A 12,134-nucleotide genomic window follows, 5' to 3' on the forward strand; every position below is an offset into this window, starting at 1 on the left:
AATAGCTGAGAAAAGAAGAGAAGTTAAAGGCAAAGGAGGAAAGGAAAAATATATCAATTTGAATGCAGAGTTCCAAAAAATAGCAAGGAGAGATAAAGTCTTCCTTGGTCAGTGCAAAGAAATAGACAAAAATAATACAGTGGGAAAGACTAGAGATCTCTTCAGAATAATTAGAGATACCAAGAGAACATTTCATGCAAAGATGGGCACAATAAAGGACAGAAATAGTATGGGCCTAACAAAGCAGAAGATATTAAGAAAAGGTTGCAAGAATACACAGAAGACCTATACAAAAAAGATCTTCATGACCCAGAAAACCACGATGGTGTGAATACTCACCCACAGCCAGACATCCTGGAATGTGAAGTCAAGTGGGCCTTAGGAAGCATCACTATGAACAAAGCTAGTGGAGGTGATGGAATTCAAGTTGAGCCATTTCAAATCCTAAAAGATGATGCTGTGAAAGTTCTGCACTCAATATGTGAGCAAATCTGGAAAACTCAGCAGTGACCACAGGACTGGAAAAGGTCAGTTTTTATTCCAATCCCAAAGAAAGGCAATGCCAAAGAATGCTCAAACTACCACACAATTGCACTCATCTCACACACTAGTAAAGTAATGCTCAAAATTCTCCACGCCAGGCTTCAACGGTATGTGCACCAAGAACTTCCAGATGTTCAAGCTGGATTTAGAAAAGGCAGAGGAACCAGAGATCAAATTGCCTACATCTGTTGGATTGTTGAAAAAACAAGAGTTCAAGAAAAATATCTACTTCTGCTTTGTTGACTATGCCAAACCCTTTGACTGTATGGATCACAACAAACTGGAAAATTCAAGAGACGGGAATACCAGACCACCTGACCTGCCTCTTGAGTAGTCTGTATGCAGGTCAAGAAGCAACAATTAGAACTGGACATGGAACAACAGACTGGTTCCAAACAGGAAAAGGAGTATGTCAAGGCTGTATATTGTCACCCTACTTATTTAACTTATATGCAGAATATAGCATGTGAAATGCTTGGCTGGATGAAGCACAAGCTGGAATCAAGCTTCCTGGGAGAAATGTCAATAACCTCAGATATGCAGATAACACTACTCTTATGGCAGAAAGTGAAGAAGAACTAAAGAGCCTCTTGATGAAAATAAAAGAGGAACATGGAAAAGTTGGCTTAAAACTCAACATCCAGAAAGCTAAGATCATGGCATCTGGTCCCATCCCTTCATGGCAAATAGATGGGGAAACAATGGAAACAGTGTCAGACTTTATTTTCTTGGGCTCCAAAATCACTGCAGATGGTGACTGCTGCCATGAAATTAAGATGCCTGCTCCTTGGAAGAAAAGCTATGACTCACCTAGACAGCATATTAAAAAGCAGAGACATTACTTTGCAAACCAAAGTCCCTCTAGTCAAATCTATGGTTTTTCCAGTAGACATGTATGGATGTGAGAGTTGGACTATAAAGAAAGCTGAGCACTGAAGAACTGATGCTTTTGAACTGTGATGCTGGAGAAGACTCTTGAGAGTCTCTTGGACTGCAAGGAGATCCAACCAGTCAATACTAAAGGAAATCAGTCCTGAATATTCATTGGAAGGACTGATGCTGAAGCTGAAACTCCAATACTTTGGCCACTTGATGCAAAGAACTGACTCATTGGAAAAGACCCTGATACTGGGAAAGATTGAAGGCAGGAGGAAAGGGGATGCCAGAGGATGAGATGGTTGGATGGGCATCACCAACTCAATGGACATGAGTTTGAGTAATCTCTGGAAGTTGGTGATGGACAGGGAAGCCTGGCATTCTTCAGTCCATGGGGTTGCAAAGAGTTGGACATGACTGAGCAACTGAACTGAACTGAACTGATAACATTTCCTTCTGGCAGTTGGAAACTAATCTCAGGAATAATGTTTCTTTTATTGGCAAAGGAGGCAGCAGAATGCAGGGTTTCAAGGGTTCCTAGCTTCATATACTGGCCTGGATGTTTGGGGTCCATGTCCTTTCCAATCAGTGTTCTAACTTTAGCATATGAGACTCTGTGAGTTTAAGAATTCAATTTGCGTTATAATTCAATCACCTGCACCTTTCAAAAATTTCATCCTTTAGAAATAGAAAATAAGAGGTTTTTTTTTTTTTTTTTTTTTTTTTTTTTTTTTTTAGGATTATCATAGAAAGCATCTAGTCACTTTGACCTTGAGCTTGGAATTTAAAGAGTCAAGTTTTAAGATCCATACCACCTACCTTTTCTCCAGTGCCCTTAAAAGCAAGCAAGCAACCCTACTGAACTCCTAAATTTTTCTAAAATGTTCACTGAGAGCAACTATTGGTAACTCTAAGCCCTGCTGTCTATAGACACTATAACAGAAGTTTCCAAAGGTGCTGGTTTAAGTTACTTTCCACTGCCTGCCATGTTTCCTTTACCCCTGGCAAATGAGTCACTAAGGTCTTTAAATTTGATCAGACCAGTGAACTAGTTCCAGAAAACTCAGGACCAATTCAAAGAACTCATCTCTAAGGCTGCTTCCCTGAAACCTCTTCTGTTACCATTGTTTCTGTATGGGTTAAGATTCATTCAGAGATACAGAACCACTGTGAGTGATGCAGAATAGGGATGCGTAGGCATATGACCTCACATGATTGTGAGAGCTAATGAAGATCCGGAAAATCATTGCCTCTGTTGGAGTCCTGAAGTTACTATGAATCGCTGAGGCCAACAATCAAGAAGAAACGCTGGATGCAAAGAGAGAGAGAACAAGGATGGTCTGGAATTCATGGGACCAGCTGGAAACCAGCTGTTACTGCCTCCAGTCTCCATGTCGCAGTCATCGGTAGAGGAATCTGGAGACTTTTTTCACTAGAGCTGCACACGTCTCTGGTCCTGGACTTAGAGAAGCTGAATGAGAAACTCTTATGGGGGAGCCACAGGCTCAGGGGAAGCCCTTTGTTAAGGGCAAATCAGAAGAGCAGGGTCAGTGTGAACTGCAGCCATCACCTGGAGCCCTAGACCAGCTGCAGATAGTGGCCGCTGTGTCTCCCGTATCTTTATTAAGCTCATACAAATCCTTGTGTCCAGTCTGCCGGGAATTGTACAGACAAGGGTGTCTAGTTCCACTAGGTAGATGACCCTGTGTGAAGCCACTATGGATTTTGTTTATACCTTCATAATTTAAAAACCTTTTGGCAGAAACCAGCACAATTCTGTAAAGCAATCACCCTTCTGTTAAAATATAGATTAATTTTAAAATATGGCACACTCTTTATTAAATTATTTTTATTGGTTTAAATTTAATCTTGCCAACACTTTCCATCCCCCTGATCTTATTATTGGATCCTTGCTTATCATTTCACAGTCTTCTATAGATGGAAATAAGCAAGTACTTATTTTCTTTATTTGGTTTTATGTGTTTATTCTTTTGATATTCTGAAAGTTTTGCACTCTGATTTTAGTTTCTCAGGTAGTTATATGTATTACTACTGTTACTGTGTGACATAATTTTAGTTCTTATTTAGTTGGTAATGGACTTCCCTGGTGGCTCAGACAGTAAAGAATCTGCTTGCAATGAGGGAGACCTGGGTTTGATTCCTGGGTTGGGAAGATCCCCTGGAGGAGGGCATGGCAACCCACTCCAGGATTCTTGTCTGGAGAATCCCTATGGACAGAGGAACCTGGCAGGCTGCAGTCCATGGAGTTGCAAAGTGTGGGACATGACTGAGGGACTAAGCAGGAGTCAGTAATGACTTGAATGATGAATTTCTACAATTAACATAATTTGACATCTTCCTACTTCTGTTTCCTCCTATGAGTTTTGTTTTTATGTTGCCTGATTTCATATTGTTAATATGATTTATTTTTGTATTTAATCTTTATAACTGAGTATATCTCTACTGGACTTTCCAGGTGGTACTAGTGGTAAAGAACCCACCCACCAAAGCAGGACATATAAGAGATGTGGGTTCCATCCTTGGGTCATGAAGATCCCCTGGAGGACGGCCCGGAAACCCATTCCATTATTTTTGCCTGGAGAATCCCATGGACCAAGGATCCTGGCTACAGTCCATAGGGTCACAAAGAGTTGGACATGACTGAAGTGACTTAGCTCGCATATCTCTGTTACTTTATTTATAGCTTTAAACTACATCGTTTGGTTTCAAGTTATAAACAGATGAAGACAGATACATAGTCATCCTTTTTTAGGCGTTCTCTCTACTTTGCCATATCAACTTTTATTCACTATAGTACTGTTTCCATCGTGTCATAGTTCATAACACTAAAATCCTCCTCTGTAGCTGTAACTCCCTTCATTATTTAGCCTGTGTCCTGTATTTAAATGGATTTAATGCTCCATGTCTGCAATTTTTACCACAGTGTTTCTGGTCCCTTTTTTGATCATTTTAAGTTTTTACTCTAATGCATTTATCAGCAAAAGATCACGTGGATCATATTTCCTGAGTTCTATATATTAAAAATATTTTTCTGTGATCTTTAAATTGATAAGATAGCTTGGCCTGGTAAATTTTTCTTGTAATTAACCAGGTAATAATTTTCCTTCTGAAGATGTGTGCAGTCTGTCCTCTCTCCCAGACATGAATGCCACTGTCAGAGACAAGAGGGCCCTCTGAGTTTTGGAAGGGAAATGTGCCTTTTTTCTGGGATTTTCAAGAGTTCTTTCTATTTTTGGAATGCTAGTAACTTCTAGTACTTGTATTGAAGCTTAAAATTCTGTATTGATATTTTCTGACCCATGGTGTACCCCTTTAATCTATAATTTCTCATAATCTATCATTTTAAGTGTATTTTTACTTCAAGAAAGATTTCTTGAATCAAAATTTCTTGGACTTAATTTCTGTCCTGGTGTATTTTATTTTCTCCTCTATGTTTTTCATAAGCTCCACATGACATTTTTCATTTCCTTTGACTGTTTTCTCAATTAATCATCAGATTTTGTATCTTTCTTGATCTCTTACCTTTTAGGTGCAGTATTTTTATTATGGTTTTTAAGTTATTGGAAATGGTTTTTATTCAATATTTTTGTATATTCATGGGCTACATTTTAAATTTATTTTTATCCCTCATTTTTATTTCTTTTGTTTCATATGTATATATATATATATATATATATATATTTTTTTTTTTTTTAGATAATGTATCATTAAAAAGATCACATTCAAACAGGATATTTCTCCCTGAGCTGCTGCTGCTGCTGCTGCTGCTGCTAAGTCGCTTCAGTCGTGTCCGACTCTGTGCGACCACCTAGACTGAGCCCACCAGGCTCCGCTGTCCCTGGGATTCTCCAGGCAAGAACACTGGAGTGGGTTGCCACTTCCTTCTCCAATGCATGAAAGTGAAAGGTGAAAGTGAAGTCACTCAGTCGTGTCCGACTCTTAGCGACCCCATGGACTGCAGCCTACCAGGCTCCTCTGTCCATGGGATTTTCCAGGCAAGAGTACTGGAGTGGGTTGCCATTGCCTTCTCCATCTCCCTGAGCTAGCAGTTTATTAAAAGATGTTTTGTAGAAAGAAAGCTCTGCTATCTGGGTTCAGAAACTTCCTGACTCCCCGGGGAGGCCTCCAGCTGTTCAGCTGAGGAAAATTAGAAGCTTTAGAACTCCTGATCTTTCTCACATCCCGCATCACAGCACATTTGCAGAATGGTGTTTTCTGTATGTTTCAAATTTATCTCGTGCTTGTGCACATTGTGATGTCAGAGGAATATAGGAAGGAATCTAGGGTAGCGTTTTTAGACAGACCACAGGCCCCATTCTTGTAGATGACCTTATCTCTTGGGCATCCATGACTTCAGAAAACCCTGTTCCCTCTCAGACACTTTAGCTGCTGGAATCCTGTGTATGTGTCTCTCATTGTGGTCCAAGTTTCCCTTTCCAGCATAATCCATCTTGAGTGGCTTCTGGCTATGGGTGCATCTTCATCCCATCAGAGGTGGGGTTTCTTTTTCTATTTCATGTGCTCCCTCTTGTCTTGAATGCAATTGAAAAAGGAGAGTAGGGTGAGACATCTCTCATACCCAACTATCTTCTGGTTTAACCTTTTCTAAAAAAAAAATCCGTAGAAAATTTCAATGCTTCTTCAAATGTCTTCACAATATTAAACACACACACACAGACACATGCAGTTTTATAGAAAAGGATAGGCTTACACAGAGCTGGCTCATCTACTTTGTTAGCTCAGTTGAGAGATAAAACTGATTTTTCCTTATAAGTTTGTGTTTTCCAGATGAAGAGGAAAAAGCAAATACAAGGTTTCCATCATGAAAGCAGGCAACTGGCACTGGTCCAAAATCCTCCCCCAACTCCCAACTCCCGATTCCACCTTGATTCTCTCTGATGGCGGTCTATGTTATACATAGTAATTTCTTTGTCTGAATATGTTTTTGTGATAAGAAAATATTTATAAGGTCTTGTTCCTTACTGGCCTCTCAGTAAGCAAAAGATACACAGAATACTTGAGAGCATTCTGAAGAAAGGGATGACTTTCCTCTTCCTTTCTCTTTCCATTTAAAGTGAGGATGGACAGTTATCAGAGGACCCCAGAATCTTCAGAACTGGCAAGATCCTTGAGACTTTTGGAGAAATTGACTGCAAAGGGGATTGAGCTCTTGTCAGAATCCCAGGGATGCTGCAAGGCACTGAGAGTCTGGACGGGGATTTGGTCACCCTGCAGAGCTTCCAGGCCATGCGCTGGCACTGGAGAAGATCTGTGGTTCTTAGACCTAGAAGTAAAGGAGAAATCCTTAAGGCACCTTGTGGATCAGACATGAGGAAGAATATCTGGGCAGATGCCTGCTTGCTCAGAAGACACTGAAATTGGGATGTACTGATTCCCTGGTATTTTGTAAGCCCTTCAGAACTTAGACACAATCTTGAAGAAATGGAGGGAAATTACAAATGGAAGGACATTATTTCCCACTATTGTAGTAGAACAGGATGTCAAAGGAAATTAATCTGAATAATACAAGAAGGTGAATAACACTTTATTTCTAACATACCTGGGTTTGTGAACAGGTACCCACTTTTGTTCCAGATACATCCAGATACGTTGGCTGGACAATGCATGCAGATGGAATTGCTAGTGAGTGGCATCATGTTATCCTGTAATTGATATATCCATTTTTCATTTTAATAGTTGCTGTGCATGAGGGAAACATTTTGGATCCCTGCCAATGTATATTCATTTGAATGTACAATTTAAGAGCCAGAGAAGAGTTCACCTCTGAATTTACCCCTACCATAAAATTAAGATGTCATTAAAACTGAGACTTTCAACTTACTAACAACTTATCATTTAAACTGAGAGAACTACAAACAAAGGGGACTTTATAGAATTAAAGGATTGCATGTAGACATCTGACTCACACTAACCACCAAAGGAGGTGTTATTGTGAATATATTGCATGTACATCTTGTGTGAACTTACTCTAAGATTGCTTCATATCCTTATAGCATCTGTACTAACTCACCCCATAATGGTGAGATTCACAATGAGGACAATGCCTGTGTTTATGGTACAAAAATTAAATCTTCCTTCTCCTGCAGCTATCACGGAGAATCTGAAAATTGCTCACTGGTAAATCACCTATCTTTCTTCCTCTTACAAACAAGGAAGTCCTTCTTGCTGATAAAAGGCCTGAGTCAATCAATATGAGAAAATATAGAAACAGTAAATTTGGTGAAAAGAAGTGAAAAAAAAACCTGCTTAAATCAGAGGTTGTAGAAAGATTTTGAAGAATTTGAGGAAGAACATATTGGAATAGCTGCGGAGACTAAGGGAAATGTATAGAAGAAAAAATAGTATTTTTGTAAATGACAATGTGGACTCTTTCTTTGGATGTCCTTAATATTTCTTTGCTTTAAACTGAATTTAAGCATTCTGTTGAGTTTATTGAATACAGCACAACCTCCAGATAGAAATATGGGAATCTAAGTTGGATAATGATTGTAGCTGCATGCTTCTGAGTGCAAACAGCTCTGAGAGCTTAGGTCAGGAACTGTGTTACAGGATCCCCAACTGAGTGTTAAGTGAAATTTCTTACCTCATCTTCATACTCAGAATTCCAGCACCAGCAGCAGTGTCCAGATGCCTGACCACCCAACCCAGAGTGATGGTAAAAGCCATCAAGTCCAGCAGAGGGGCTATCCTCTGGGTCTGGCTTCAAGGCGAGACCCTATGTTCCTCCATTACCTCGATAAGTATCAGCAAGTGTTCTTAATCTGCGTAAGCCCCCTGGGAGATCCGAGTATCTGGAAGGAAACCTGTGAAATTGGACATTATGCCAGTGATTTGAGAAGGGCTTCAAAGTTATTGTAAACTGGGTATAAACATGAATGAGACCTAACTTGTAGATATGAGCTAGTGCCAAGACCTGTTATGTTTTCCATGTGTGCCAACATTTCTTTAGGTATATTTCATTATAATAATGGCATATGCCAAGAATATTTAGAATATCTAGGGCATGAAATGCCCTGTCTTGTTAGCTTTAAGCTAATACATGTTGGAGGTTTGCTACTAAAAATAACGATTTGAGATTTGGAATGGTTAATCTTGGGCCATACCTTGTTTTTGTTGCTGTTCAGTCACTAAATCGTGTCCAACTCTTTGTGACCCTATGAACTGCAGCACACCAGGCTTCCCTGTCCTTTATTATCGCCCTGAGTTTGCATCTCTATTGAGTCAGTGATGCCATCCAACCGTCTTATCCTCTGTTTCACCCTTCTCCTCTTGCCCTGAATCTTTCCAAGCGTCAGGTCTTTTCCAGTGAGTCAGCTCTTTGAATCAGGCGGCCAAGGTATTGGAGCTTCAGCTGAAGCATCAGTCCTTCCCATGAATATTCAGGGTTGATTTCCTTTAGGATTGACTGATTGGATCTCCTTGCTGTCCAAGGGATTCCAAAGAGTCTTCTCTAGTACCACAGTTCGAAAGCATTGATTTTTTGGCACTCAACCTTCTTTACGGCTTCACGACTACTGGAAAAATCATAGCTTTGACTATATGGACCTTTGAAAGGAAAGTGATGTCTCTGCTTTTTAAGACACCGTCTAGGAACTTCCCTGTAGCTCATACGGTAAAGAGTCTGCTAAGAATGCAGGAGACCCAGGTTTAGTCCCTGGGTCAGGAAGATCCTCTGGAGAAGGGCTTGGCAACCCACTCCAGTATTCTTGCCTGGAGAATCCCATGTACAGAGGAGCCTGGTGGGCTACAGTCCATGGGGTCACAAAGAGTCAGACATGACTGAGAGACTAAGCACACAGGTTTATTACAGCTTTTCTTCCAAGGAACAAGTGTCTTTTAATTTCATGGCTGCAGTCACCATCTGCAGTGATTTTGGAGCCCAAGAAGATAAAATATGCCACTGTTTCCACCTTTTCCCATCTATTTGCCATGAAGTGATGAGACCAGATGCCATGATCTTAGTTTTTTGAATGTTGAGTTTGTAAGCCAGTTTTTCACTTTCCTTTTCACCTTCATTAAGAGGCTCTCTAGTTCCTTCTCATTTTCTGCCATTATGGTACACCTGCATATCTGAAGTTGTTGATATTTCTCCCACAATCTTGATTCCAGCTGAGTCATCCAACCCGGCACTTCACGTGACATAATCTGTATGTAAATTAAATAAGCCCTGCCTTGTGGCAGTGTGTGTGCTAACTCCCCTCAGTTGTGTTCAACTCTTTTTGACTCATGGATAACCTACGAGGCTCCTCTGTCCACGGGATTCTGCAGGCAAGAATACTGGAATGGGTTGCCATTTCCTTCTTCAGGGGAACTTTCTGACCCAGGGGTCAAAACTATGTCTCCTGCAGCTCCTGTATTGCAGGCAGATTCTTTACCACCAAGCCAAGAGGGAAGTCTTGTGATGGTAGTTAATCATATATCAGGGCAAAGAAAATGACAACCCTGTTGTATAACAATAATAAAATCATGTTTAACTTTCTGTTCACTACCAAACATGGAAATAGGACATTAATCCAATTCATAACCAAAATGATATTAAATATAACTTTTACAATGCTGGAGAGGGTGTGCAGAAAAGGGAGCCATCCTACACTGCTAGTGGGAATGTAAATTGGTGCAGCCACTATGAAGAACAGTGTGGATGTTCCTTGAAAAATTAACAAAAAGAGTTGCTATGTGATTTAGCAATCCCACTCCTGGCCATATATCCAGAGAAATCTATAATTTGAAAAGACACACACACCCTAGTGTTCATAGTAGCACTCTTTACAATACATGGAAGAAATGGAAGCCAAGAAATGGAAGCAACCTAAATGTCCATAGACAGATGAATGGATAGAGAAGATGTGGCACATATATACAATGGAATACTACTCATCCCTGAAAAAGAATGAAATGATGCCTTTTACAGAAACATGGATGGACCCAGAGATTATGATACTAAGTGAAGTAAGTCAGGCAAAGAAAGACAAGTAACATATGATATCAGTTATATATGAAATCTAAAAAGATATACATATGATGCTAATTAATATATTTACAAAATTGAAACAGACTCACAGACATGGAAAACAAACCATGGTTACCAAAGAGAGAATGAGGTGAGGCATAAATTACAAGTTTTGGGCTAACAGATATCACTATATATAAAATATGTATATATGTAAATATATGAATATTATATATAATACCAACATAATCTTATTAATACTTTTAGTACAAGGAACTATATCCAATATCTTGTAATAAACCATACAGAAAAGAATATGAAAGATTATGTATATACATATGTATAAATGAACACTTTGCTCTACATCTGTGGTGTTAGTGGTAAAGAACCCGCCTGTCAATGCAGGGCACATAGCGACACAGGCTCGATCCCTGGGATGGGAAGATCTTCCTGGGGGAGGAAATGGCAACCCACTCCAGTATTCTTCCCTGGAGAAGTCCATGGACAGAGGAGCCTGGTGAGCTACAATCCATGGAGTTGCAAAGAGTCAGACATGACTGAGTGACTTAGCACGGGCATGCACAGAGACTAATACAACATCGTACATCAACTGTTCTTCAATTAAAAACAAAATAAATGTGATAGGATGAAGCCCAGTGTATCCCTACCCATTCCTCCGGAAATCATTTCTGACTATAGCAAGTTCCAGACTTCTCTGGGAAGCCTACTGAATTGTTAACCTATGAGAGGTGAAGGGCACTCCATAGAGTTAGAAAATAGCTTCAGATTCCGGGAGTCAGTTGGATAGTGAGGCGAGAAATTGAGACGACTGATGTGAAGTTTTGAGAATCCAAGGGAGGAAAGCTGCAGTTCTTATCTCCTGAAGCTGGCGGAGCATGCAAATGCAATAAGGGTGGCCTGCCTGCAAAGGATCTGGAGCTTGATTTGCAATCATCAGTTAGGCTATAATTATGTACTGCTTCCACTGAAAGCAAGAGGATCACATCAGAATTCCAGCTGTGTCTCTCCAATCTCTTGCTCATATATCCAGGCTAAGAATCCCAGAAATCTATCTCTACTTGTAATTACGTGATAACTTGATCATCAGTGGTGAGGCATCTTCCTATCCCAAACTTTTCTTATTCCTACACTCCACAGACATAGATACAAAATATGAAAAATACTATTATTCTCATTGTGGGAAGAAGTGTAGGGTTATATTTATCACTCTGAACTGTGAGGATGATTATTTAGGAACAAATCATGCTTAGAATATAATATTATTCTTCTAAACCTAGGACTTCTGAGAAGTACAGGGACTGTGTTATTTTAAAATGCTTTTAAAAGATTACAGACGCCTTCAGAAATATGATGAAAGCACCAGATCCATCTCAGTCTGGCTCAGAAAAAAATAGTTTTTTAATTTATTTTTTTGCATTACATTTTGGGTAGTTCATGGATTCACTGAAATTCAGTTAAATATCTCAGGTCAATGAGAGTCAAAGATTTAGGGGTTGGTGAGAAAAGATTAGTTCATGATTGGAGAAAAAATCTTCTACATGACATTTCTAGCATAGATATGTACTATCTCGGTGTGTTGAGAATATGGTATATGTTAGCTCATAGATGTAATTTGTAGAAAGTGAATAGAGTAGAATTGAATGTTTACCATCTGGTAATCTGTCTGGATGAACTTACAGTATCTGGAAGAATGTGTATTAAA

The sequence above is a fragment of the Dama dama genome, chromosome 17, assembly GCF_033118175.1.
Source record: "Dama dama isolate Ldn47 chromosome 17, ASM3311817v1, whole genome shotgun sequence".
Lineage (NCBI taxonomy): Eukaryota > Metazoa > Chordata > Mammalia > Artiodactyla > Cervidae > Dama > Dama dama.